This window comes from Myxine glutinosa, chromosome 1, assembly GCF_964187855.1.
Source record: "Myxine glutinosa chromosome 1, kmMyxGlut1.1, whole genome shotgun sequence".
Taxonomy (NCBI): domain Eukaryota; kingdom Metazoa; phylum Chordata; class Myxini; order Myxiniformes; family Myxinidae; genus Myxine; species Myxine glutinosa.
The window spans coordinates 220,720,615-220,745,809 of NC_136261.1; positions in this window are offsets into that span (position 1 = coordinate 220,720,615).

A 25,195-nucleotide genomic window follows, 5' to 3' on the forward strand; every position below is an offset into this window, starting at 1 on the left:
GGATGTCTTAGTTTGGCGCATGTGTTTGTTTGTCGGATGTGTTCATTTGGCGGATGTCTTAGTTTGGCGCATGTGTTTGTTTGGCGGATGTCTTAGTTTAGCGGATGTCTTAGTTTGGCGCATGTGTTTGTTTGGCGGATATGTTAGTTTGGCAGATGTCTTAGTTTGGCGCATGTGTTTGTTTGGCGGATGTGTTAGTTTGGCAGAACGCTTAGTTTGGCGCATGTGTTTGTTTGGCGGATGTGTTCGTTTGGCGGATGTCTTCGTTTGGCGCATGTGTTTGTTTGGCGGATGTCTTAGTTTGGCGGATGTCTTAGTTTGGCGCATGTGTTTGTTTGGCGGATGTGTTAGTTTGGCGGATGTCTTAGTTTGGCACATGTGTTTGTTAGGCGGGTGCCTTAGTTTGGCGAATGTCTTTGTTTGGCGCATGTGTTTGTTTGGTGGATGTGTTAGTTTGGCGGACGTGTTAGTTTGGCGGATGTCTTAGTTTGGCACATGTGTTTGTTTGGTGGATGTCTTAGTTTGGCGCATGTGTTAGTTTGACGGGTGTGTTAGTTTGCCGCATGTGTTTGTTTGGCGGATGTGTTTGTTTGGCAGATGTCTTCGTTTGGCGCATGTGTTTGTTTGGCGGATGTTTTAGTTTGGCGGATGTCTTAGTTTGGCGCATGTATTTGTATGGCGGATGTGTAAGTTTGGCGGATGTCTTAATTTGGCGCATGTGTTTGTGAGGCGGATATCTTAGTTTAGCGGATGTCTTAGTTTGGCGCATGGGTTTTTTTGGCGGATGTGTTAGTTTGGCGCATATGTTAGTTTGGCGGATGGCTTAGTTTGGCACATGTGTTTGTTTGGCGGATGTGTTAGTTTGGCGCATGAATTTGTTTGGCGAATGTGTTTGTTTGGCGGATGTGTTTGTTTGGCGGATTTCTTAGTTTGGCGCATGTGTTTGTTTGGTGGATGTGTTAGTTTGGCGAATGTCTTAGTTTGGCGCATGTTAGTTTGGCGGATGTGTTAGTTTGGCGCATGTGCGAGGTTGGCGCATGTGTTTGTTTGGTGGATGTGTTTGTTTGGTGGATGTGTTAGTTTGGCGGAGGTATTTGTTTGGCGCATGTGTTTGTTTGGCGGATGTGTTAGTTTGGTGGATGTGTTAGTTTGGCGCATGTGTTAGTTTGGCGCATGTGTTAGTTTAGCGGATGTGTTCGTTTGGCGGGTCTGTTTGTTTGGCGGATGTGTTTGTTTGGCGGATGTGTTTGTATGGCGGAAGTCTTAGTTTGGCGGATGTCTTAGTTTGGCGCATGTGTTTGTTTGGCGGATGTGTTCGTTTGGCGGATGTGTTCGTTTGGCGGATGTGTTAGTTTGGCGGATGTCTTTGTTTGGCGCATGTGTTTATTTGGCGGATGTGTAAGTTTGGCGGATGTGTTAGTTTGGCGGATGTGTTAGTTTGGCACATGTGTTTGTTTGGCGGATGTGTTAGTTTGGCGCATGAGTTTGTTTGGCGGATGTTTTTGTTTGGCGGATGTGTTTGTTTGGCGGATGTCTTAGTTTGGCGGATGTCTTAGTTTGGCGCATGTGTTTCTTTGGCGGACGTGTTCGTTTGACGGATGTCTTAGTTTGGCGCATGTGTTTGTTTGGCGGATGTCTTAGTTTGGCGGATGTCTTAGTTTGGCGGATGTGTTCGTTTGGCGGATGTGTTCGTTTGGCGGATGTCTAAGTTTGGCACATGTGTTTGTTTGGCGGATGTGTTAGTTTGGCGCATGAGTTTGTTTGGCGGATGTTTTTGTTTGGCGCATGTGTTTGTTTCGCGGATGTGTTAGTTTGGCGGATGTCTTAGTTTGGTGCATGTGTTTGTTTGGCGGATGTGTTAGTTTGGCGGATGTGTTAGTTTGGTGCATGTGTTAGTTTGGCGCATGTGTTAGTTTGGTTGATGTGTTAGTTTGGCGCATGTGTTAGTTTGGCGGATGTGTTCGTTTGGCGCATGTGTTTGTTTGGCGGATGTGTTTGTTTGGCGGATGTGTTTGTATGGCGGATGTCTTAGTTTGGCGGATGTCTTAGTTTGGCGGATGTCTTAGTTTGGCGCATGTGTTTGTTTGGCGGATGTGTTAGTTTGGCGGATGTCTTAGTTTGGCGCATTTGTTTGTTTGGCGGATGTGTTAGTTTGGCGGATGTGTTTGTTTGGCGGATGTGTTTGTTTAGCAGATGTGTTAATTTGGGGCATGTGTTTGTTTGGCGGATGTGCTAGTTTGGCGCATGTGTTAGTTTGGCGGATGTCTTAGTTTGGCACACGTGTTTGTTAGGCACGTGTCTTAGTTTGGCGGATGTCTTCGTTTGGCGCATCTGTTTGTTTGGTGGATGTGTTTGTTTGGTGCATGCATTTGTTTGGTGGATGTGTTAGTTTGGCGGATGTCTTAGTTTGTCGCATGTGTTTTTTTTGGTGGATGTGTTAGTTTGGCGGATGTCTTAGTTTGGCGCATGTGTTTGTTCGGCAGATGTGTTAGTTTGGCGGATGTCTTAGTTTGACGCATGTGTTTGTTTGGTGGATGTGTTAATTTGGTGGATGTCTTAGTTTGGCGCATGTGTTTGTTTGGCGGATGTGTTAGTTTGGCGGATGTCTTAGTTTGGCGCATGTGTTTGTTTGGCGGATGTGTTAGTTTGGCGGATGTGTTAGTTTGGCGCATGTGTTAGTTTGGCGCATGTGTTAGTTTGGCGGATGTGTTCGTTTGGCGGGTGTGTTTGTTTGGCGGATGTGTTTGTTTGGCGGATGTGTTTGTATGGCGGAAGTCTTAGTTTGGCGGATGTCTTAGTTTGGCGCATGTGTTTGTTTGGCGGATGTGTTCGTTTGGCGGATGTGTTCGTTTGGCGGATGTGTTAGTTTGGCGGATGTCTTTGTTTGGCGCATGTGTTTATTTGGCGGATGTGTAAGTTTGGCGGATGTGTTAGTTTGGCGGATGTCTTAGTTTGGCACATGTGTTTGTTTGGCGGATGTGTTAGTTTGGCGCATGAGTTTGTTTGGCGGATGTTTTTGTTTGGCGGATGTGTTTGTTTGGCGGATGTCTTAGTTTGGCGGATGTCTTAGTTTGGCGCATGTGTTTCTTTGGCGGACGTGTTCGTTTGACGGATGTCTTAGTTTGGCGCATGTGTTTGTTTGGCGGATGTCTTAGTTTGGCAGATGTCTTAGTTTGGCGGATGTGTTCATTTGGTGGATGTGTTCGTTTGGCGGATGTCTAAGTTTGGCACATGTGTTTGTTTGGCGGATGTGTTAGTTTGGCGCATGAGTTTGTTTGGCGGATGTTTTTGTTTGGCGCATGTGTTTGTTTCGCGGATGTGTTAGTTTGGCGGATGTCTTAGTTTGGCGGATGTCTTAGTTTGGCGGATGTCTTAGTTTGGCGCATGTGTTTGTTTGGCGGATGTGTTAGTTTGGCGGATGTCTTAGTTTGGCGCATTTGTTTGTTTGGCGGATGTGTTAGTTTGGCGGATGTTTGTTTGGCGCATGTGTTTGTTTGGCGGATGTGTTTGTTTGGCGGATGTGTTTGTTTGGCAGATGTGTTAATTTGGGGCATGTGTTTGTTTGGCGGATGTGCTAGTTTGGCGCATGTGTTAGTTTGGCGGAGGTGTTTGTTTGGCACATGTGTTTGTTTGGCGGATGTGTTAGTTTGGCGGATGTCTTAGTTTGGCGCATGTGTTTGTTTGGCGGATGTGTTAGTTTGGCGGATGCCTTAGTGGCGCATGTGTTTGTTTGGCGGATGTGTTAGTTTGGCGGATGTGTTAGTTTGGCGCATGTGTTTGTTCGGCGGATGTGTTAGTTTGGCGGATGTCTTAGTTTGGCGCATGTGTTTGTTTGGTGGATGTGTTAGTTTGGCGGATGTCTTAGTTTGGCGCATGTGTTTGTTCGGCAGATGTGTTCGTTTGGCGGATGTCTTAGTTTGGCGCATGTGTTTGTTTGATGGATGTGTTAGTTTGGCGGATGTCTTATTTTGGCGCATGTGTTTGTTTGGCGGATGTGTTAGTTTGGCGGATGTCTTAGTTTGGCGCATGTGTTTGTTTGGCGATGTCTTAGTTTGGCGCATTTATATGTACTAGGGCATTGCCCGTACGTGGGTGCCCGTTCCTTGCCAAAAAAAAAAAAAAACGCTACCCGTACGCTCTACCCCGCCCGTACGCCCGTAAACAAAAAAAACAACGCTCTTCGCTTCCGCCCTTCGCTCTGACTGAATTGGGAGAAATAATGCGCATAAGAAATCGAATTACGTACCGTAATGGCGGTCAGCTCGTAACGCGCTCAGCTCCGCTCGTCTCACATCGGCCACGCCTACGCAACAAAGCGTTCTGTGATTGGCTGCCGGAAGTGAAGTCGTCACTGTCCGGAAGTTCGCAAATCGCAGTTACGATGAATCGTTTTAATTTAATCGCAGTTTGAATTCGTTTTAAAACATAGTTTAACGGCAACATAGTTTTCCAACGTGAAATAAATGAATACGCTGTCAAATGTGCCGTCCGAGGCAGAGTCTGATCGCCACGTTCGGCACACGTGATAGCTCGCTGCTCTCTGATTGGTTGAAGCGTTTTTTGGACATAGCTCGGTAAGTACTTGTCCGATTAATTACAAACCTTGAAAAGGCACATCCTCGGGTCCCCAGCAATATACCTGGCAAGTTTAAAGTATATCGGACCCGTGGTTGTCGAGAAACAGCGGTCACAGACACACAGACACACAGACACACAGACACACAGACACACAGACACACAGAGATTACTGGAATTATAGATAGATGACGGATGTGTTAGTTTGGCGGATGTCTTAGTTTGGCGCATGTGTTTGTGAGGCGGATATCTTAGTTTGGCGCATGTGTTTGTTTGGCGGATGTGTTAGTTTGGCGAATGTGTTAGTTTGGCGGATGTCTTAGTTTGGCGCATGTGTTTGTTTGGCGGATGTGTTAGTTTGGCGGATGTCTTAGTTTGGCACACGTGTTTGTTAGGCAGGTGTCTTAGTTTGGCGGATGTCTTCATTTGGCGCATGTGTTTGTTTGGCGTATGTGTTTGTTTGGCGCATGTGTTTGTTTGGCGGATGTGTTAGTTTGGCGGATGTCTTAGTTTGGCGCATGTGTTTGTTTGGCGGAAGTGTTAGTTTGGCGGATGTCTTAGTTTGGCGCATGTGTTTGTTTGGCGGTTGTGTTAGTTTGGCACACGTGTTTGTTAGGCGGGTGTCTTAGTTTGGCGGATGTCTTCGTTTGGCGCATGTGTTTGTTTGGCGGATGTGTTTGTTTGGCGCATGTGTTTGTTTGGTGGATGTGTTAGTTTGGCGGATGTCTTAGTTTGGCGGATGTCTTAGTTTGGCGCATGTGTTTGTTTGGCGGATGTGTTAGTTTGGCGGATGTCTTAGTTTGGCGCATTTGTTTGTTTGGCGGATGTGTTAGTTTGGCGGATGTGTTTGTTTGGCGGATGTGTTTGTTTAGCAGATGTGTTAATTTGGGGCATGTGTTTGTTTGGCGGATGTGCTAGTTTGGCGCATGTGTTAGTTTGGCGGATGTCTTAGTTTGGCACACGTGTTTGTTAGGCACGTGTCTTAGTTTGGCGGATGTCTTCGTTTGGCGCATCTGTTTGTTTGGTGGATGTGTTTGTTTGGTGCATGCATTTGTTTGGTGGATGTGTTAGTTTGGCGGATGTCTTAGTTTGTCGCATGTGTTTTTTTTGGTGGATGTGTTAGTTTGGCGGATGTCTTAGTTTGGCGCATGTGTTTGTTCGGCAGATGTGTTAGTTTGGCGGATGTCTTAGTTTGACGCATGTGTTTGTTTGGTGGATGTGTTAATTTGGTGGATGTCTTAGTTTGGCGCATGTGTTTGTTTGGCGGATGTGTTAGTTTGGCGGATGTCTTAGTTTGGCGCATGTGTTTGTTTGGCGGATGTGTTAGTTTGGCGGATGTGTTAGTTTGGCGCATGTGTTAGTTTGGCGCATGTGTTAGTTTGGCGGATGTGTTCGTTTGGCGGGTGTGTTTGTTTGGCGGATGTGTTTGTTTGGCGGATGTGTTTGTATGGCGGAAGTCTTAGTTTGGCGGATGTCTTAGTTTGGCGCATGTGTTTGTTTGGCGGATGTGTTCGTTTGGCGGATGTGTTCGTTTGGCGGATGTGTTAGTTTGGCGGATGTCTTTGTTTGGCGCATGTGTTTATTTGGCGGATGTGTAAGTTTGGCGGATGTGTTAGTTTGGCGGATGTCTTAGTTTGGCACATGTGTTTGTTTGGCGGATGTGTTAGTTTGGCGCATGAGTTTGTTTGGCGGATGTTTTTGTTTGGCGGATGTGTTTGTTTGGCGGATGTCTTAGTTTGGCGGATGTCTTAGTTTGGCGCATGTGTTTCTTTGGCGGACGTGTTCGTTTGACGGATGTCTTAGTTTGGCGCATGTGTTTGTTTGGCGGATGTCTTAGTTTGGCAGATGTCTTAGTTTGGCGGATGTGTTCATTTGGTGGATGTGTTCGTTTGGCGGATGTCTAAGTTTGGCACATGTGTTTGTTTGGCGGATGTGTTAGTTTGGCGCATGAGTTTGTTTGGCGGATGTTTTTGTTTGGCGCATGTGTTTGTTTCGCGGATGTGTTAGTTTGGCGGATGTCTTAGTTTGGCGGATGTCTTAGTTTGGCGGATGTCTTAGTTTGGCGCATGTGTTTGTTTGGCGGATGTGTTAGTTTGGCGGATGTCTTAGTTTGGCGCATTTGTTTGTTTGGCGGATGTGTTAGTTTGGCGGATGTTTGTTTGGCGCATGTGTTTGTTTGGCGGATGTGTTTGTTTGGCGGATGTGTTTGTTTGGCAGATGTGTTAATTTGGGGCATGTGTTTGTTTGGCGGATGTGCTAGTTTGGCGCATGTGTTAGTTTGGCGGAGGTGTTTGTTTGGCACATGTGTTTGTTTGGCGGATGTGTTAGTTTGGCGGATGTCTTAGTTTGGCGCATGTGTTTGTTTGGCGGATGTGTTAGTTTGGCGGATGCCTTAGTGGCGCATGTGTTTGTTTGGCGGATGTGTTAGTTTGGCGGATGTGTTAGTTTGGCGCATGTGTTTGTTCGGCGGATGTGTTAGTTTGGCGGATGTCTTAGTTTGGCGCATGTGTTTGTTTGGTGGATGTGTTAGTTTGGCGGATGTCTTAGTTTGGCGCATGTGTTTGTTCGGCAGATGTGTTCGTTTGGCGGATGTCTTAGTTTGGCGCATGTGTTTGTTTGATGGATGTGTTAGTTTGGCGGATGTCTTATTTTGGCGCATGTGTTTGTTTGGCGGATGTGTTAGTTTGGCGGATGTCTTAGTTTGGCGCATGTGTTTGTTTGGCGATGTCTTAGTTTGGCGCATTTATATGTACTAGGGCATTGCCCGTACGTGGGTGCCCGTTCCTTGCCAAAAAAAAAAAAAAACGCTACCCGTACGCTCTACCCCGCCCGTACGCCCGTAAACAAAAAAAACAACGCTCTTCGCTTCCGCCCTTCGCTCTGACTGAATTGGGAGAAATAATGCGCATAAGAAATCGAATTACGTACCGTAATGGCGGTCAGCTCGTAACGCGCTCAGCTCCGCTCGTCTCACATCGGCCACGCCTACGCAACAAAGCGTTCTGTGATTGGCTGCCGGAAGTGAAGTCGTCACTGTCCGGAAGTTCGCAAATCGCAGTTACGATGAATCGTTTTAATTTAATCGCAGTTTGAATTCGTTTTAAAACATAGTTTAACGGCAACATAGTTTTCCAACGTGAAATAAATGAATACGCTGTCAAATGTGCCGTCCGAGGCAGAGTCTGATCGCCACGTTCGGCACACGTGATAGCTCGCTGCTCTCTGATTGGTTGAAGCGTTTTTTGGACATAGCTCGGTAAGTACTTGTCCGATTAATTACAAACCTTGAAAAGGCACATCCTCGGGTCCCCAGCAATATACCTGGCAAGTTTAAAGTATATCGGACCCGTGGTTGTCGAGAAACAGCGGTCACAGACACACAGACACACAGACACACAGACACACAGACACACAGACACACAGAGATTACTGGAATTATAGATAGATGACGGATGTGTTAGTTTGGCGGATGTCTTAGTTTGGCGCATGTGTTTGTGAGGCGGATATCTTAGTTTGGCGCATGTGTTTGTTTGGCGGATGTGTTAGTTTGGCGAATGTGTTAGTTTGGCGGATGTCTTAGTTTGGCGCATGTGTTTGTTTGGCGGATGTGTTAGTTTGGCGGATGTCTTAGTTTGGCACACGTGTTTGTTAGGCAGGTGTCTTAGTTTGGCGGATGTCTTCATTTGGCGCATGTGTTTGTTTGGCGTATGTGTTTGTTTGGCGCATGTGTTTGTTTGGCGGATGTGTTAGTTTGGCGGATGTCTTAGTTTGGCGCATGTGTTTGTTTGGCGGAAGTGTTAGTTTGGCGGATGTCTTAGTTTGGCGCATGTGTTTGTTTGGCGGTTGTGTTAGTTTGGCACACGTGTTTGTTAGGCGGGTGTCTTAGTTTGGCGGATGTCTTCGTTTGGCGCATGTGTTTGTTTGGCGGATGTGTTTGTTTGGCGCATGTGTTTGTTTGGTGGATGTGTTAGTTTGGCGGATGTCTTAGTTTGGCGCATGTGTTTGTTTGGCGGATGTCTTAGTTTGGCGGATGTCTTAGTTTGGCGCATGTGTTTGTTTGGCGGATGTGTTAGTTTGGCGGATGTCTTAGTTTGGCACACGTGTTTGTTAGGCGCATGTCTTAGTTTGGCGGATGTCTTCGTTTGGCGCATGTGTTTGTTTGGCGGATGTGTTTGTTTGGCGCATGTGTTTGTTTGGCGGAAGTGTTAGTTTGGCGGATGTGTTTGTTTGGCGCATGTGTTTGTTTGGCGGAAGTGTTAGTTTGGCGGATGTGTTTGTTTGGCGCACGTGTTTGTTTGGCGGATGTGTTAGTTTGGCGCATGTGTTTGTTTGGCGGGTGTGTTTGTTTGGCGGATGTGTTAGTTTGGCGCATGTGTTTGTTTGGCGGGTGTGTTTGTTTGGTGGATGTGTTAGTTTGGCGGATGTCTTAGTTTGGCGCATGTGTTTGTTTGGCGGATGTGTAAGTTTGGCGGATGTGTTAGTTTGGTGAGATGTCTTAGTTTGGCGCATGTGTTTGTTTGGCGGATGTGTTCGTTTGACGGATGTGTTAATTTGGCGCATGTGTTTGTTTGGCGCATGTGTTTGTTTGGCGGAAGGCTTAGTTTGGCACATGTGTTTGTTTGGCGGATGTGTTCGTTTGGGGGATGTCTTAGTTTGGTGCATGTGTTTGTTTGGCGGATGTGTAAGTTTGGCGGATGTGTTAGTTTGGCGCATGTGTTTGTTTGGCGCATGTGTTTGTTTGGCGGATGTGTTTGTTTGGCGGATGTGTTTGTTTGGCGGATGTGTTAATTTGGGGCATGTGTTTGTTTGGCGGATGTGCTAATTTGACGGATGTGTTAGTTTGGCGCATGTGTTTGTTTGGCGCATGTGTTTGTTTGGCGGATGTGTTTGTTTGGCGGATGTGTTTGTTTGGCGGATGTGTTAATTTGGGGCATGTGTTTGTTTGGCGGATGTGCTAGTTTGACGGATGTGTTAGTTTCACGGATGACTTCGTTTGGCGCATGTGTTTGTTTGGCGGATGTGTTCGTTTGACGGATGTCTTAGTTTGGCGCATGTGTTTGTTTGGCGGATGTCTTAGTTTGGCGGATGTCTTAGTTTGGCGGATGTGTTCGTTTGGCGGATGTGTTCGTTTGGCGGATGTTTTTGTTCAGCGCATGTGTTTGTTTGGCGGATGTGTAAGTTTGGCGAATGTGTTAGTTTGGCGGATGTCTTAGTTTGGCACATGTGTTTGTTTGGCGGATGTGTTAGTTTGGCGCATGTGTTTGTTTGGCCGATGTGTTAATTTGGCAGATGTCTTAGTTTGGCGCATGTGTTTGTTTGGCGGATGTGTTAGTTTGATGGATGACTTCCTTTGGCGCATGTGTTTGTTTGGCGGATGTGTTAGTTTGGCGGATGTCATAGTTTGGCGCACGTCTTAGTTTGGCGCCTGTGTTTGTTTGGCGGATGTGTTAGTTTGGTGGAAGTCTTAGTTTGGCGCTTTTGTTTGTTTGGTGGATGTGTTAGTTTGGCGGATGTCTTAGTTTGGCGGATGTGTTTGTTTGGCGGATGTCTTTGTTTGGCACATGAGTTTGTTTGGCGGATGTCTTAGTTTGGCGGATGTCTTCGTTTGGCGCATGTGTTTGTTTGGCGTATGTGTTTGTTTGGCGCATGTGTTTGTTTGGCGGATGTCTTAGTTTGGCGCATGTGTTTGTTTGGCGGAGGAGTTAGTTTGGCGGATGTCTTCGTTTGGCGCATGTGTTTGTTTGGCGGATGTGTTAGTTTGGCGGATGTGTTTGTTTGGCGGATGTGTTAGTTTGACGGATGACTTTGTTTGGCGCATGTGTTTGTTTGGCGGATGTGTTAGTTTGGCAGATGTCTTAGTTTGGCGCATGTCTTAGTTTGGTGCCTGTGTTTGTTTGGCGGATGTGTTAGTTTGGCGGATGTCTTAGTTTGGCACATGTGTTTGTTTGGCGGATGTGTTAGTTTGGCGGAAGGCTTAGTTTGGCGCTTGTGTTTGTTTGTTGGATGTGTTAGTTTGGCGGATGTCTTAGTTTGGCGCATGTGTTTCTTTGGCGGACGTGTTAGTTTGGCGGATGTCTTAGTTTGGCGCATGTGTTTGTTTGGCGGATGTCTTAGTTTGGCGGATGTCTTAGTTTGGTGCATGTGTTTGTTTGGCGGATGTGTTAGTTTGGCGGATGTCTTAGTTTGGCGCATGTGTTTCTTTGGCGGACGTGTTCGTTTGGCGGATGTCTTCGTTTGACGCATGTGTTTGTTTGGCGGATGTGTTAGTTTGGCGGATGTCTTAGTTTGGCACACGTGTTTGTTAGGCAGGTGTCTTAGTTTGGCGGATGTCTTCATTTGGCGCATGTGTTTGTTTGGCGTATGTGTTTGTTTGGCGCATGTGTTTGTTTGGCGGATGTGTTAGTTTGGCGGATGTCTTAGTTTGGCGCATGTGTTTGTTTGGCGGAAGTGTTAGTTTGGCGGATGTCTTAGTTTGGCGCATGTGTTTGTTTGGCGGTTGTGTTAGTTTGGCACACGTGTTTGTTAGGCGGGTGTCTTAGTTTGGCGGATGTCTTCGTTTGGCGCATGTGTTTGTTTGGCGGATGTGTTTGTTTGGCGCATGTGTTTGTTTGGTGGATGTGTTAGTTTGGCGGATGTCTTAGTTTGGCGCATGTGTTTGTTTGGCGGATGTCTTAGTTTGGCGGATGTCTTAGTTTGGCGCATGTGTTTGTTTGGCGGATGTGTTAGTTTGGCGGATGTCTTAGTTTGGCACACGTGTTTGTTAGGCGCATGTCTTAGTTTGGCGGATGTCTTCGTTTGGCGCATGTGTTTGTTTGGCGGATGTGTTTGTTTGGCGCATGTGTTTGTTTGTCGGAAGTGTTAGTTTGGCGGATGTGTTCGTTTGGCGCATGTGTTTGTTTGGAGGAAGTGTTAGTTTGGCGGATGTGTTTGTTTGGCGCACGTGTTTGTTTGGCGGATGTGTTAGTTTGGCGCATGTGTTTGTTTGGCGGGTGTGTTTGTTTGGCGGATGTGTTAGTTTGGCGCATGTGTTTGTTTGGCGGGTGTGTTTGTTTGGCGGATGTGTTAGTTTGGCGGATGTCTTAGTTTGGCGCATGTGTTTGTTTGGCGGATGTGTAAGTTTGGCGGATGTGTTAGTTTGGCGAGATGTCTTAGTTTGGCGCATGTGTTTGTTTGGCGGATGTCTTCGTTTGACGGATGTGTTAATTTGGCGCATGTGTTTGTTTGGCGCATGTGTTTGTTTGGCGGAAGGCTTAGTTTGGCACATGTGTTTGTTTGGCGGATGTGTTCGTTTGGGGGATGTCTTAGTTTGGCGCATGTGTTTGTTTGGCGGATGTGTAAGTTTGGCGGATGTGTTAGTTTGGCGCATGTGTTTGTTTGGCGCATGTGTTTGTTTGGCGGATGTGTTTGTTTTGGCGGATGTGTTTGTTTGGCGGATGTGTTAATTTGGGGCATGTGTTTGTTTGGCGGAGGTGCTAGTTTGACGGATGTGTTAGTTTGGCGCATGTGTTTGTTTGGCGCATGTGTTTGTTTGGCGGATGTGTTTGTTTGGCGGATGTGTTTGTTTGGCGGATGTGTTAATTTGGGGCATGTGTTTGTTTGGCGGATGTGCTAGTTTGACGGATGTGTTAGTTTGACGGATGACTTCGTTTGGCGCATGTGTTTGTTTGGCAGATGTGTTAGTTTGGCGGATGTCTTAGTTTGGCGCCTGTGTTTGTTTGGTGGATGTGTTAGTTTGGCGGATGTCTTAGTTTGGCGCATATGTTTGTTTGGCGGATGTGTTAGTTTGGCGGAAGGCTTAGTTTGGCGCTTGTGTTTGTTTGGTGGATGTGTTCGTTTGGCGGATGTCTTAGTTTGGCGCATGTGTTTGTTTGGCGGATGTGTTCATTTGGCGGATGTCTTAGTTTGGCGCATGTGTTTGTTTGGCGGATGTCTTAGTTTAGCGGATGTCTTAGTTTGGCGCATGTGTTTGTTTGGCGGATATGTTAGTTTGGCAGATGTCTTAGTTTGGCGCATGTGTTTGTTTGGCGGATGTGTTAGTTTGGCGGAAGGCTTAGTTTGGCGCATGTGTTTGTTTGGCGGATGTGTTCGTTTGGCGGATGTCTTAGTTTGGCGCATGTGTTTGTTTGGCGGAAGTGTTAGTTTGGCGGATGTGTTAGTTTGGCGGATGTCTTAGTTTGGCGCATGTGTTTGTTCGGCAGATGTGTTTGTTTGGCGGATGTCTTAGTTTGACGCATGTGTTTGTTTGGTGGATGTGTTAATTTGGTGGATGTCTTAGTTTGGCGCATGTGTTTGTTTGGCGGATGTGTTAGTTTGGCGGATGTCTTAGTTTGGCGCATGTGTTTGTTTGGCGGATGTTTTAGTTTGGCGCATGTGTTTGTATGGCGGATGTGTTAGTTTGGCGGATGTCTTAGTTTGGCGCATGTGTTTGTGAGGCGGATATCTTAGTTTGGCGGATATCTTAGTTTGGCGCATGTGTTTGTTTGGCGGATGTGTTAGTTTGGCGGATGCCTTAGTTTGGCGCATGTGTTTGTTCGGCGGATGTCTTAGTTTGGCGGATGTTTGGCTGATGTCTTAGTTTGGCGCATGTGTTTGTTTGGCGGATGTGTTAGTTTGGCGGATATGTTAGTTTGGTGCATGTGTTAGTTTGGTGCATGTGTTAGTTTGGTGGATGTCTTATTTTGGCGCATGTTTGTTTGGCGGATGTGTTAGTTTGGCGGATGTCTTAGTTTGGCGCATGTGTTTGTTTGGCGGATGTGTTAATTTGGGGCATGTGTTTGTTTGGCAGATGTGCTAGTTTGACGGATGTGTTAGTTTCACAGATGACTTCGTTTGGCGCATGTGTTTGTTTGGCAGATGTGTTAGTTTGGCGGATGTCTTAGTTTGGCGCCTGTGTTTGTTTGGTGGATGTGTTAGTTTGGCGGATGTCTTAGTTTGGCGCATATGTTTGTTTGGCGGATGTGTTAGTTTGGCGGAAGGCTTAGTTTGGCGCTTGTGTTTGTTTGGTGGATGTGTTCGTTTGGCGGATGTCTTAGTTTGGCGCATGTGTTTGTTTGGCGGATGTGTTCATTTGGCGGATGTCTTAGTTTGGCGCATGTGTTTGTTTGGCGGATGTCTTAGTTTAGCGGATGTCTTAGTTTGGCGCATGTGTTTGTTTGGCGGATATGTTAGTTTGGCAGATGTCTTAGTTTGGCGCATGTGTTTGTTTGGCGGATGTGTTAGTTTGGCAGAACGCTTAGTTTGGCGCATGTGTTTGTTTGGCGGATGTGTTCGTTTGGCGGATGTCTTCGTTTGGCGCATGTGTTTGTTTGGCGGATGTCTTAGTTTGGCGGATGTCTTAGTTTGGCGCATGTGTTTGTTTGGCGGATGTGTTAGTTTGGCGGATGTCTTAGTTTGGCACATGTGTTTGTTAGGCGGGTGCCTTAGTTTGGCGAATGTCTTTGTTTGGCGCATGTGTTTGTTTGGTGGATGTGTTAGTTTGGCGGACGTGTTAGTTTGGCGGATGTCTTAGTTTGGCACATGTGTTTGTTTGGTGGATGTCTTAGTTTGGCGCATGTGTTAGTTTGACGGGTGTGTTAGTTTGCCGCATGTGTTTGTTTGGCGGATGTGTTTGTTTGGCAGATGTCTTCGTTTGGCGCATGTGTTTGTTTGGCGGATGTTTTAGTTTGGCGGATGTCTTAGTTTGGCGCATGTATTTGTATGGCGGATGTGTAAGTTTGGCGGATGTCTTAATTTGGCGCATGTGTTTGTGAGGCGGATATCTTAGTTTAGCGGATGTCTTAGTTTGGCGCATGGGTTTTTTTGGCGGATGTGTTAGTTTGGCGCATATGTTAGTTTGGCGGATGGCTTAGTTTGGCACATGTGTTTGTTTGGCGGATGTGTTAGTTTGGCGCATGAATTTGTTTGGCGAATGTGTTTGTTTGGCGGATGTGTTTGTTTGGCGGATTTCTTAGTTTGGCGCATGTGTTTGTTTGGTGGATGTGTTAGTTTGGCGAATGTCTTAGTTTGGCGCATGTTAGTTTGGCGGATGTGTTAGTTTGGCGCATGTGCGAGGTTGGCGCATGTGTTTGTTTGGTGGATGTGTTTGTTTGGTGGATGTGTTAGTTTGGCGGAGGTATTTGTTTGGCGCATGTGTTTGTTTGGCGGATGTGTTAGTTTGGTGGATGTGTTAGTTTGGCGCATGTGTTAGTTTGGCGCATGTGTTAGTTTAGCGGATGTGTTCGTTTGGCGGGTCTGTTTGTTTGGCGGATGTGTTTGTTTGGCGGATGTGTTTGTATGGCGGAAGTCTTAGTTTGGCGGATGTCTTAGTTTGGCGCATGTGTTTGTTTGGCGGATGTGTTCGTTTGGCGGATGTGTTCGTTTGGCGGATGTGTTAGTTTGGCGGATGTCTTTGTTTGGCGCATGTGTTTATTTGGCGGATGTGTAAGTTTGGCGGATGTGTTAGTTTGGCGGATGTGTTAGTTTGGCACATGTGTTTGTTTGGCGGATGTGTTAGTTTGGCGCATGAGTTTGTTTGGCGGATGTTTTTGTTTGGCGGATGTGTTTGTTTGGCGGATGTCTTAGTTTGGCGGATGTCTTAGTTTGGCGCATGTGTTTCTTTGGCGGACGTGTTCGTTTGACGGATGTCTTAGTTTGGCGCATGTGTTTGTTTGGCGGATGTCTTAGTTTGGCGGATGTCTTAGTTTGGCGGATGTGTTCGTTTGGCGGATGTGTTCGTTTGGCGGATGTCTAAGTTTGGCACATGTGTTTGTTTGGCGGATGTGTTAGTTTGGCGCATGAGTTTGTTTGGCGGATGTTTTTGTTTGGCGCATGTGTTTGTTTCGCGGATGTGTTAGTTTGGCGGATGTCTTAGTTTGGTGCATGTGTTTGTTTGGCGGATGTGTTAGTTTGGCGGATGTGTTAATTTGGTGCATGTGTTAGTTTGGCGCATGTGTTAGTTTGGTTGATGTGTTAGTTTGGCGCATGTGTTAGTTTGGCGGATGTGTTCGTTTGGCGCATGTGTTTGTTTGGCGGATGTGTTTGTTTGGCGGATGTGTTTGTATGGCGGATGTCTTAGTTTGGCGGATGTCTTAGTTTGGCGGATGTCTTAGTTTGGCGCATGTGTTTGTTTGGCGGATGTGTTAGTTTGGCGGATGTCTTAGTTTGGCGCATTTGTTTGTTTGGCGGATGTGTTAGTTTGGCGGATGTGTTTGTTTGGCGGATGTGTTTGTTTAGCAGATGTGTTAATTTGGGGCATGTGTTTGTTTGGCGGATGTGCTAGTTTGGCGCATGTGTTAGTTTGGCGGATGTCTTAGTTTGGCACACGTGTTTGTTAGGCACGTGTCTTAGTTTGGCGGATGTCTTCGTTTGGCGCATCTGTTTGTTTGGTGGATGTGTTTGTTTGGTGCATGCATTTGTTTGGTGGATGTGTTAGTTTGGCGGATGTCTTAGTTTGTCGCATGTGTTTTTTTTGGTGGATGTGTTAGTTTGGCGGATGTCTTAGTTTGGCGCATGTGTTTGTTCGGCAGATGTGTTAGTTTGGCGGATGTCTTAGTTTGACGCATGTGTTTGTTTGGTGGATGTGTTAATTTGGTGGATGTCTTAGTTTGGCGCATGTGTTTGTTTGGCGGATGTGTTAGTTTGGCAGATGTCTTAGTTTGGCGCATGTGTTTGTTTGGCGGATGTGTTAGTTTGGCGGATGTGTTAGTTTGGCGCATGTGTTAGTTTGGCGCATGTGTTAGTTTGGCGGATGTGTTCGTTTGGCGGGTGTGTTTGTTTGGCGGATGTGTTTGTTTGGCGGATGTGTTTGTATGGCGGAAGTCTTAGTTTGGCGGATGTCTTAGTTTGGCGCATGTGTTTGTTTGGCGGATGTGTTCGTTTGGCGGATGTGTTCGTTTGGCGGATGTGTTAGTTTGGCGGATGTCTTTGTTTGGCGCATGTGTTTATTTGGCGGATGTGTAAGTTTGGCGGATGTGTTAGTTTGGCGGATGTCTTAGTTTGGCACATGTGTTTGTTTGGCGGATGTGTTAGTTTGGCGCATGAGTTTGTTTGGCGGATGTTTTTGTTTGGCGGATGTGTTTGTTTGGCGGATGTCTTAGTTTGGCGGATGTCTTAGTTTGGCGCATGTGTTTCTTTGGCGGACGTGTTCGTTTGACGGATGTCTTAGTTTGGCGCATGTGTTTGTTTGGCGGATGTCTTAGTTTGGCAGATGTCTTAGTTTGGCGGATGTGTTCATTTGGCGGATGTGTTCGTTTGGCGGATGTCTAAGTTTGGCACATGTGTTTGTTTGGCGGATGTGTTAGTTTGGCGCATGAGTTTGTTTGGCGGATGTTTTTGTTTGGCGCATGTGTTTGTTTCGCGGATGTGTTAGTTTGGCGGAGGTCTTAGTTTGGCGGATGTCTTAGTTTGGCGGATGTCTTAGTTTGGCGCATGTGTTTGTTTGGCGGATGTGTTAGTTTGGCGGATGTCTTAGTTTGGCGCATTTGTTTGTTTGGCGGATGTGTTAGTTTGGCGGATGTTTGTTTGGCGCATGTGTTTGTTTGGCGGATGTGTTTGTTTGGCGGATGTGTTTGTTTGGCAGATGTGTTAATTTGGGGCATGTGTTTGTTTGGCGGATGTGTTAGTTTGGCGGATATGTTAGTTTGGTGCATGTGTTAGTTTGGTGCATGTGTTAGTTTGGTGGATGTCTTATTTTGGCGCATGTTTGTTTGGCGGATGTGTTAGTTTGGCGGATGTCTTAGTTTGGCGCATGTGTTTGTTTGGCGGATGTGTTAATTTGGGGCATGTGTTTGTTTGGCAGATGTGCTAGTTTGACGGAAGTGTTAGTTTCACAGATGACTTCGTTTGGCGCATGTGTTTGTTTGGCAGATGTGTTAGTTTGGCGGATGTCTTAGTTTGGCGCCTGTGTTTGTTTGGTGGATGTGTTAGTTTGGCGGATGTCTTAGTTTGGCGCATATGTTTGTTTGGCGGATGTGTTAGTTTGGCGGAAGGCTTAGTTTGGCGCTTGTGTTTGTTTGGTGGATGTGTTCGTTTGGCGGATGTCTTAGTTTGGCGCATGTGTTTGTTTGGCGGATGTGTTCATTTGGCGGATGTCTTAGTTTGGCGCATGTGTTTGTTTGGCGGATGTCTTAGTTTAGCGGATGTCTTAGTTTGGCGCATGTGTTTGTTTGGCGGATATGTTAGTTTGGCAGATGTCTTAGTTTGGCGCATGTGTTTGTTTGGCGGATGTGTTAGTTTGGCAGAACGCTTAGTTTGGCGCATGTGTTTGTTTGGCGGATGTGTTCGTTTGGCGGATGTCTTCGTTTGGCGCATGTGTTTGTTTGGCGGATGTCTTAGTTTGGCGGATGTCTTAGTTTGGCGCATGTGTTTGTTTGGCGGATGTGTTAGTTTGGCGGATGTCTTAGTTTGGCACATGTGTTTGTTAGGCGGGTGCCTTAGTTTGGCGAATGTCTTTGTTTGGCGCATGTGTTTGTTTGGTGGATGTGTTAGTTTGGCGGACGTGTTAGTTTGGCGGATGTCTTAGTTTGGCACATGTGTTTGTTTGGTGGATGTCTTAGTTTGGCGCATGTGTTAGTTTGACGGGTGTGTTAGTTTGCCGCATGTGTTTGTTTGGCGGATGTGTTTGTTTGGCAGATGTCTTCGTTTGGCGCATGTGTTTGTTTGGCGGATGTTTTAGTTTGGCGGATGTCTTAGTTTGGCGCATGTATTTGTATGGCGGATGTGTAAGTTTGGCGGATGTCTTAATTTGGCGCATGTGTTTGTGAGGCGGATATCTTAGTTTAGCGGATGTCTTAGTTTGGCGCATGGGTTTTTTTGGCGGATGTGTTAGTTTGGCGCATATGTTAGTTTGGCGGATGGCTTAGTTTGGCACATGTGTTTGTTTGGCGGATGTGTTAGTTTGGCGCATGAATTTGTTTGGCGAATGTGTTTGTTTGGCGGATGTGTTTGTTTGGCGGATTTCTTAGTTTGGCGCATGTGTTTGTTTGGTGGATGTGTTAGTTTGGCGAATGTCTTAGTTTGGCGCATGTTAGTTTGGCGGATGTGTTAGTTTGGCGCATGTGCGAGGTTGGCGCATGTGTTTGTTTGGTGGATGTGTTTGTTTGGTGGATGTGTTAGTTTGGCGGAGGTATTTGTTTGGCGCATGTGTTTGTTTGGCGGATGTGTTAGTTTGGTGGATGTGTTAGTTTGGCGCATGTGTTAGTTTGGCGCATGTGTTAGTTTAGCGGATGTGTTCGTTTGGCGGGTCTGTTTGTTTGGCGGATGTGTTTGTTTGGCGGATGTGTTTGTATGGCGGAAGTCTTAGTTTGGCGGATGTCTTAGTTTGGCGCATGTGTTTGTTTGGCGGATGTGTTCGTTTGGCGGATGTGTTCGTTTGGCGGATGTGTTAGTTTGGCGGATGTCTTTGTTTGGCGCATGTGTTTATTTGGCGGATGTGTAAGTTTGGCGGATGTGTTAGTTTGGCGGATGTGTTAGTTTGGCACATGTGTTTGTTTGGCGGATGTGTTAGTTTGGCGCATGAGTTTGTTTGGCGGATGTTTTTGTTTGGCGGATGTGTTTGTTTGGCGGATGTCTTAGTTTGGCGGATGTCTTAGTTTGGCGCATGTGTTTCTTTGGCGGACGTGTTCGTTTGACGGATGTCTTAGTTTGGCGCATGTGTTTGTTTGGCGGATGTCTTAGTTTGGCGGATGTCTTAGTTTGGCGGATGTGTTCGTTTGGCGGATGTGTTCGTTTGGCGGATGTCTAAGTTTGGCACATGTGTTTGTTTGGCGGATGTGTTAGTTTGGCGCATGAGTTTGTTTGGCGGATGTTTTTGTTTGGCGCATGTGTTTGTTTCGCGGATGTGTTAGTTTGGCGTATGTCTTAGTTTGGTGCATGTGTTTGTTTGGCGGATGTGTTAGTTTGGCGGATGTGTTAGTTTGGTGCATGTGTTAGTTTGGCGCATGTGTTAGTTTGGTTGATGTGTTAGTTTGGCGCATGTGTTAGTTTGGCGGATGTGTTCGTTTGGCGCATGTGTTTGTTTGGCGGATGTGTTTGTTTGGCGGATGTGTTTGTATGGCGGATGTCTTAGTTTGGCGGATGTCTTAGTTTGGCGGATGTCTTAGTTTGGCGCATGTGTTTGTTTGGCGGATGTGTTAGTTTGGCGGATGTCTTAGTTTGGCGCATTTGTTTGTTTGGCGGATGTGTTAGTTTGGCGGATGTGTTTGTTTGGCGGATGTGTTTGTTTAGCAGATGTGTTAATTTGGGGCATGTGTTTGTTTGGCGGATGTGCTAGTTTGGCGCATGTGTTAGTTTGGCGGATGTCTTAGTTTGGCACACGTGTTTGTTAGGCACGTGTCTTAGTTTGGCGGATGTCTTCGTTTGGCGCATCTGTTTGTTTGGTGGATGTGTTTGTTTGGTGCATGCATTTGTTTGGTGGATGTGTTAGTTTGGCGGATGTCTTAGTTTGTCGCATGTGTTTTTTTTGGTGGATGTGTTAGTTTGGCGGATGTCTTAGTTTGGCGCATGTGTTTGTTCGGCAGATGTGTTAGTTTGGCGGATGTCTTAGTTTGACGCATGTGTTTGTTTGGTGGATGTGTTAATTTGGTGGATGTCTTAGTTTGGCGCATGTGTTTGTTTGGCGGATGTGTTAGTTTGGCGGATGTCTTAGTTTGGCGCATGTGTTTGTTTGGCGGATGTGTTAGTTTGGCGGATGTGTTAGTTTGGCGCATGTGTTAGTTTGGCGCATGTGTTAGTTTGGCGGATGTGTTCGTTTGGCGGGTGTGTTTGTTTGGCGGATGTGTTTGTTTGGCGGATGTGTTTGTATGGCGGAAGTCTTAGTTTGGCGGATGTCTTAGTTTGGCGCATGTGTTTGTTTGGCGGATGTGTTCGTTTGGCGGATGTGTTCGTTTGGCGGATGTGTTAGTTTGGCGGATGTCTTTGTTTGGCGCATGTGTTTATTTGGCGGATGTGTAAGTTTGGCGGATGTGTTAGTTTGGCGGATGTCTTAGTTTGGCACATGTGTTTGTTTGGCGGATGTGTTAGTTTGGCGCATGAGTTTGTTTGGCGGATGTTTTTGTTTGGCGGATGTGTTTGTTTGGCGGATGTCTTAGTTTGGCGGATGTCTTAGTTTGGCGCATGTGTTTCTTTGGCGGACGTGTTCGTTTGACGGATGTCTTAGTTTGGCGCATGTGTTTGTTTGGCGGATGTCTTAGTTTGGCAGATGTCTTAGTTTGGCGGATGTGTTCATTTGGCGGATGTGTTCGTTTGGCGGATGTCTAAGTTTGGCACATGTGTTTGTTTGGCGGATGTGTTAGTTTGGCGCATGAGTTTGTTTGGCGGATGTTTTTGTTTGGCGCATGTGTTTGTTTCGCGGATGTGTTAGTTTGGCGGATGTCTTAGTTTGGCGGATGTCTTAGTTTGGCGGATGTCTTAGTTTGGCGCATGTGTTTGTTTGGCGGATGTGTTAGTTTGGCGGATGTCTTAGTTTGGCGCATTTGTTTGTTTGGCGGATGTGTTAGTTTGGCGGATGTTTGTTTGGCGCATGTGTTTGTTTGGCGGATGTGTTTGTTTGGCGGATGTGTTTGTTTGGCAGATGTGTTAATTTGGGGCATGTGTTTGTTTGGCGGATGTGCTAGTTTGGCGCATGTGTTAGTTTGGCGGAGGTGTTTGTTGGCACATGTGTTTGTTTGGCGGATGTGTTAGTTTGGCGGATGTCTTAGTTTGGCGCATGTGTTTGTTTGGCGGATGTGTTAGTTTGGCGGATGCCTTAGTGGCGCATGTGTTTGTTTGGCGGATGTGTTAGTTTGGCGGATGTGTTAGTTTGGCGCATGTGTTTGTTCGGCGGATGTGTTAGTTTGGCGGATGTCTTAGTTTGGCGCATGTGTTTGTTTGGTGGATGTGTTAGTTTGGCGGATGTCTTAGTTTGGCGCATGTGTTTGTTCGGCAGATGTGTTCGTTTGGCGGATGTCTTAGTTTGGCGCATGTGTTTGTTTGATGGATGTGTTAGTTTGGCGGATGTCTTATTTTGGCGCATGTGTTTGTTTGGCGGATGTGTTAGTTTGGCGGATGTCTTAGTTTGGCGCATGTGTTTGTTTGGCGATGTCTTAGTTTGGCGCATTTATATGTACTAGGGCATTGCCCGTACGTGGGTGCCCGTTCCTTGCCAAAAAAAAAAAAAACGCTACCCGTACGCTCTACCCCGCCCGTACGCCCGTAAACAAAAAAAACAACGCTCTTCGCTTCCGCCCTTCGCTCTGACTGAATTGGGAGAAATAATGCGCATAAGAAATCGAATTACGTACCGTAATGGCGGTCAGCTCGTAACGCGCTCAGCTCCGCTCGTCTCACATCGGCCACGCCTACGCAACAAAGCGTTCTGTGATTGGCTGCCGGAAGTGAAGTCGTCACTGTCCGGAAGTTCGCAAATCGCAGTTACGATGAATCGTTTTAATTTAATCGCAGTTTGAATTCGTTTTAAAACATAGTTTAACGGCAACATAGTTTTCCAACGTGAAATAAATGAATACGCTGTCAAATGTGCCGTCCGAGGCAGAGTCTGATCGCCACGTTCGGCACACGTGATAGCTCGCTGCTCTCTGATTGGTTGAAGCGTTTTTTGGACATAGCTCGGTAAGTACTTGTCCGATTAATTACAAACCTTGAAAAGGCACATCCTCGGGTCCCCAGCAATATACCTGGCAAGTTTAAAGTATATCGGACCCGTGGTTGTCGAGAAACAGCGGTCACAGACACACAGACACACAGACACACAGACACACAGACACACAGACACACAGAGATTACTGGAATTATAGATAGATGACGGATGTGTTAGTTTGGCGGATGTCTTAGTTTGGCGCATGTGTTTGTGAGGCGGATATCTTAGTTTGGCGCATGTGTTTGTTTGGCGGATGTGTTAGTTTGGCGAATGTGTTAGTTTGGCGGATGTCTTAGTTTGGCGCATGTGTTTGTTTGGCGGATGTGTTAGTTTGGCGGATGTCTTAGTTTGGCACACGTGTTTGTTAGGCAGGTGTCTTAGTTTGGCGGATGTCTTCATTTGGCGCATGTGTTTGTTTGGCGTATGTGTTTGTTTGGCGCATGTGTTTGTTTGGCGGATGTGTTAGTTTGGCGGATGTCTTAGTTTGGCGCATGTGTTTGTTTGGCGGAAGTGTTAGTTTGGCGGATGTCTTAGTTTGGCGCATGTGTTTGTTTGGCGGTTGTGTTAGTTTGGCACACGTGTTTGTTAGGCGGGTGTCTTAGTTTGGCGGATGTCTTCGTTTGGCGCATGTGTTTGTTTGGCGGATGTGTTTGTTTGGCGCATGTGTTTGTTTGGTGGATGTGTTAGTTTGGCGGATGTCTTAGTTTGGCGCATGTGTTTGTTTGGCGGATGTCTTAGTTTGGCGGATGTCTTAGTTTGGCGCATGTGTTTGTTTGGCGGATGTGTTAGTTTGGCGGATGTCTTAGTTTGGCACACGTGTTTGTTAGGCGCATGTCTTAGTTTGGCGGATGTCTTCGTTTGGCGCATGTGTTTGTTTGGCGGATGTGTTTGTTTGGCGCATGTGTTTGTTTGGCGGAAGTGTTAGTTTGGCGGATGTGTTTGTTTGGCGCATGTGTTTGTTTGGCGGAAGTGTTAGTTTGGCGGATGTGTTTGTTTGGTGCACGTGTTTGTTTGGCGGATGTGTTAGTTTGGCGCATGTGTTTGTTTGGCGGGTGTGTTTGTTTGGCGGATGTGTTAGTTTGGCGCATGTGTTTGTTTGGCGGGTGTGTTTGTTTGGTGGATGTGTTAGTTTGGCGGATGTCTTAGTTTGGCGCATGTGTTTGTTTGGCGGATGTGTAAGTTTGGCGGATGTGTTAGTTTGGTGAGATGTCTTAGTTTGGCGCATGTGTTTGTTTGGCGGATGTGTTCGTTTGACGGATGTGTTAATTTGGCGCATGTGTTTGTTTGGCGCATGTGTTTGTTTGGCGGAAGGCTTAGTTTGGCACATGTGTTTGTTTGGCGGATGTGTTCGTTTGGGGGATGTCTTAGTTTGGTGCATGTGTTTGTTTGGCGGATGTGTAAGTTTGGCGGATGTGTTAGTTTGGCGCATGTGTTTGTTTGGCGCATGTGTTTGTTTGGCGGATGTGTTTGTTTGGCGGATGTGTTTGTTTGGCGGATGTGTTAATTTGGGGCATGTGTTTGTTTGGCGGATGTGCTAATTTGACGGATGTGTTAGTTTGGCGCATGTGTTTGTTTGGCGCATGTGTTTGTTTGGCGGATGTGTTTGTTTGGCGGATGTGTTTGTTTGGCGGATGTGTTAATTTGGGGCATGTGTTTGTTTGGCGGATGTGCTAGTTTGACGGATGTGTTAGTTTCACGGATGACTTCGTTTGGCGCATGTGTTTGTTTGGCGGATGTGTTCGTTTGACGGATGTCTTAGTTTGGCGCATGTGTTTGTTTGGCGGATGTCTTAGTTTGGCGGATGTCTTAGTTTGGCGGATGTGTTCGTTTGGCGGATGTGTTCGTTTGGCAGATGTTTTTGTTCAGCGCATGTGTTTGTTTGGCGGATGTGTAAGTTTGGCGAATGTGTTAGTTTGGCGGATGTCTTAGGTTGGCACATGTGTTTGTTTGGCGGATGTGTTAGTTTGGCGCATGTGTTTGTTTGGCCGATGTGTTAATTTGGCAGATGTCTTAGTTTGGCGCATGTGTTTGTTTGGCGGATGTGTTAGTTTGATGGATGACTTCCTTTGGCGCATGTGTTTGTTTGGCGGATGTGTTAGTTTGGCGGATGTCATAGTTTGGCGCACGTCTTAGTTTGGCGCCTGTGTTTGTTTGGCGGATGTGTTAGTTTGGTGGAAGTCTTAGTTTGGCGCTTTTGTTTGTTTGGTGGATGTGTTAGTTTGGCGGATGTCTTAGTTTGGCGGATGTGTTTGTTTGGCGGATGTCTTTGTTTGGCACATGAGTTTGTTTGGCGGATGTCTTAGTTTGGCGGATGTCTTCGTTTGGCGCATGTGTTTGTTTGGCGTATGTGTTTGTTTGGCGCATGTGTTTGTTTGGCGGATGTCTTAGTTTGGCGCATGTGTTTGTTTGGCGGAGGAGTTAGTTTGGCGGATGTCTTCGTTTGGCGCATGTGTTTGTTTGGCGGATGTGTTAGTTTGGCGGATGTGTTTGTTTGGCGGATGTGTTAGTTTGACGGATGACTTTGTTTGGCGCATGTGTTTGTTTGGCGGATGTGTTAGTTTGGCAGATGTCTTAGTTTGGCGCATGTCTTAGTTTGGTGCCTGTGTTTGTTTGGCGGATGTGTTAGTTTGGCGGATGTCTTAGTTTGGCACATGTGTTTGTTTGGCGGATGTGTTAGTTTGGCGGAAGGCTTAGTTTGGCGCTTGTGTTTGTTTGTTGGATGTGTTAGTTTGGCGGATGTCTTAGTTTGGCGCATGTGTTTCTTTGGCGGACGTGTTAGTTTGGCGGATGTCTTAGTTTGGCGCATGTGTTTGTTTGGCGGATGTCTTAGTTTGGCGGATGTCTTAGTTTGGCGCATGTGTTTGTTTGGCGGATGTGTTAGTTTGGCGGATGTCTTAGTTTGGCGCATGTGTTTCTTTGGCGGACGTGTTCGTTTGGCGGATGTCTTCGTTTGACGCATGTGTTTGTTTGGCGGATGTGTTAGTTTGGCGGATGTCTTAGTTTGGCACA